Genomic DNA, 3419 nt, shown 5'->3' with positions numbered 1-3419 from the left:
GTTACATGATAAAAAAAATTATAGGCTTGTTTTATTAGGTTATTTGGACGTATTAAACATAAAATACACGAAAGTTTTAAATTTTACTTTGTAGTTTGCGAAATTCGGACCGTGCAATATATAGGACATCGTGACTACAATTACCTTGGGTAGTCCCATATATAGGACATCGTGACTAGTAGTAACAGTAAAATCTAATATTACAGAATGGTATCAAATAAGAATGAAGTTGATTTGTATCTCATATTATGCTTTTTTTTATTCCGTAATGCGTTACAAATATGTAATTAAACATAAACTAAAGCACAAAACTTTATATCATATTCATATTATGAATTAGAAGTCCTCTTTATTCCATTACTTTGTATGGAAAGAACTGAAACAGTTTTTGCCTTTAGCTATGCACAGCGCTACTTTGCACTTGGAACACACAATGTATGTTTTACCTTTGCAACCCTCTCTTTTACATCTTGATTGGCTTTTCTGCTCAATGTACTCTGGAAAATGGTTGAAGCCATCAAAACGAACGTCTTCTACTGGACGAGTAGCGGGTACTCTCTTTGGGTACCCGATATGACTTCTTCGTGCGAGGGCCTACCCCTCTTCCTACAATCCTGTCTTTTAGATAGAATGAAAGCTTCTTCAACATACTGGCGAAAGTGAATGAGATACATCAATCATCAATATTCGTGAAAAGAAAGTTCGCAACTTTTTTTGTACTGCGTACAAATTCGTTGCATAAACCATATTTTCAAGAAGATCTGCAGTGAAATATATTTCAAAAATTTGGGTTGGATTTCGTAACTCCACGATATCATTCGGTGTATTTACAAAAGATTCCATAGGAGTTGTCTCAAAGCTGGATCCTTGAATCCAAGTTATTCCTTTTTCGCGGTTAGTTCTTTGTCACAAAAATACTGTTTCTGAAATTCCTTTTCAGTTAGGCACGTATGGATGGTAACACTCTCGCTAACAGATTGGTTACTATTTACGTTCACACAAGCAAGGTAATTATTTGACTGCAAATCGAAACTCGGATCATTGTCTCGAACAGGATTTGATTCCAATTCTTCGAATAAAGGCGGCAACTCACTGTCGTCCAATAGCAATTCAGATCCTTCACCTGGAGAATCATCTCTAAAATCCTGGAGATCGTCACCTTCTTCGTCACATAAATCTTCTAAATCTGATACATTGCCATTTTCGATCAAAGACAGAATCTCATTACAACTGAGTTTCTTTCTGTTTGCTCTAACTCCTGGTTCACCTTTTCCACAACACCTGATGTATTCTTCATCCATTTTTAAACGAGCGAAGATAAAATGCGTCAAACGTGTAGCATCAAGCTTAGCAAACTGCGTACACAATGCTTTATTCACGTGTGAATCATTTTCTGATTCCGAACCGATCAGGGTAGTAACAGTCACATTGTCCTATATCTAGCACGATTTTTTAAAAGCACGTGGAATGAAACCTTTAGAGTATAAAGTTCTCAAAACTAATTAATTGATATATTTTGTATCTAATTTATCAGGAAAAAAATAAAATTTGCGAATTTTCTTTTGTTTTAAAACTCTCGACCTGTTTTTAGGTGAGCACTTCTTCAACTTCGTTGTTTAATGAAACCCGCCTTCTAAATATTCATGAGAAGAATTACAATTTTGTATAATTGTTGTCGGAACTTCTCGATACTAAAACAAAGACCTTTTAAATATACAACGGGATAAAAAATAGCATGTGAAACGAAAATATAAAAGAATAAAGCAGGTTTAAATCCACAGTCCTATTTATAGGACGAGGTGACTGAAAGGGTTAACCTAACCTAGGCTTTCTAGCTTGCAGAGGATCTCTAAGGGCTTCCTTTCTCCACTTAGCTTGCAGTGGAGCTCTGGGAGAATCTTAACCTAACCTAGGCTTTCTAGCTTGCAGTGGATCTCTAAGGGCTTCCTTTCTCCACTTAGCTTGCAGTGGAGCTCTGGGAGAATCTTAACCTAACCTAGGCTTTCTAGCTTGCAGAGGATCTCTAAGGGCTTCCTTTCTCCACTTAGCTTGCAGTAGAGCACTGGGAGAATCTTAACCTAACCTAGGCTTTCTAGCTTGCAGAGGATCTCTAAGGGCTTATTTTCTCCACTTAGCTTGCAGTGGAGCTCTGGGAGAATCTTAACCTAACCTAGGCTTTCTAGCTTGCAGTGGATCTCTAAGGGCTTCCTTTCTCCACTTAGCTTGCAGTGGAGCTCTGGGAGAATCTTAACCTAACCTAGGCTTTCTAGCTTGCAGTGGATCTCTAAGGGCTTCCTTTCTCCACTTAGCTTGCAGTGGAGCTCTGGGAGAATCTTAACCTAACCTAGGCTTTCTAGCTTGCAGTGGATCTCTAAGGGCTTCCTTTCTCCACTTAGCTTGCAGTGGAGCTCTGGGAGAATCTTAACCTAACCTAGGCTTTCTAGCTTGCAGAGGATCTCTAAGGGTTTCCTTTGTCCACTTAGCTTGCAGTGGAGCTGTGGGAGAATCAAACCTAACCTAGGCTTTGTAGTTTGCAGTGGATCTCTAAGGGCTTCCTTTCTCCACTTAGCTTGCAGTGGAGCTCTGGGAGAATCTTAACCTAACCTAGGCTTTCTAGCTTGCAGTGGATCTCTAAGGGCTTCCTTTCTCCACTTAGCTTGCAGTGGAGTTCTGGGAGAATCTTAACCTAACCTAGGCTTTCTAGCTTGCAGTGGATCTCTAAGGGCTTCCTTTCTCCACTTAGCTTGCAGTGGAGCTCTGGGAGAATCTTAACCTAACCTAGGCTTTCTAGCTTGCAGTGGATCTCTAAGGGCTTCCTTTCTCCACTTAGCTTGCAGTGGAGCTCTGGGAGAATCTTAACCTAACCTAGGCTTTCTAGCTTGCAGAGGATCTCTAAGGCTTTCCTTTCTCCACTTAGCTTGCAGTGGAGCTGTGGGAGAATCAAACCTAACCTAGGCTTTCTGGCTTGCAGTGGATCTCTAAGGGCTTCCTTTCTCCACTTAGCTTGCAGTGGAGCTCTGGGAGAATCTTAACCTAACCTAGGCTTTCTAGCTTGCAGAGGATCTCTAAGGGCTTCCTTTCTCCACTTAGCTTGCAGTGGAGCTCTGGGAGAATCTTAACCTAACCTAGGCTTTCTAGCTTGCAGTGGATCTCTAAGGGCTTCCTTTCTCCACTTAGCTTGCAGTGGAGCTCTGGGAGAATCTTAACCAAAACTAGGCTTTTTAGCTTGCAGAGGATCTCTAAGGGTTTCCTTTCTCCACTTAGCTTGCAGTGGAGCTGTGGGAGAATCAACCCTAACCTAGGCTTTCTAGCTTGCAGTGGATCTCTAAGGGCTTCCTTTCTCCACTTAGCTTGCAGTGGAGCTGTGGGAGAATCAAACCTAACCTAGGCTTTCTAGCTTGCAGTGGATCTCTAAGGGC

This window comes from Thermobia domestica, chromosome 9 (genome assembly GCF_964235325.1).
Source record: "Thermobia domestica chromosome 9, izTheDome1.hap1.1, whole genome shotgun sequence".
NCBI lineage: Eukaryota > Metazoa > Arthropoda > Insecta > Zygentoma > Lepismatidae > Thermobia > Thermobia domestica.
Note: the sequence above shows the minus strand (reverse complement) of the source record.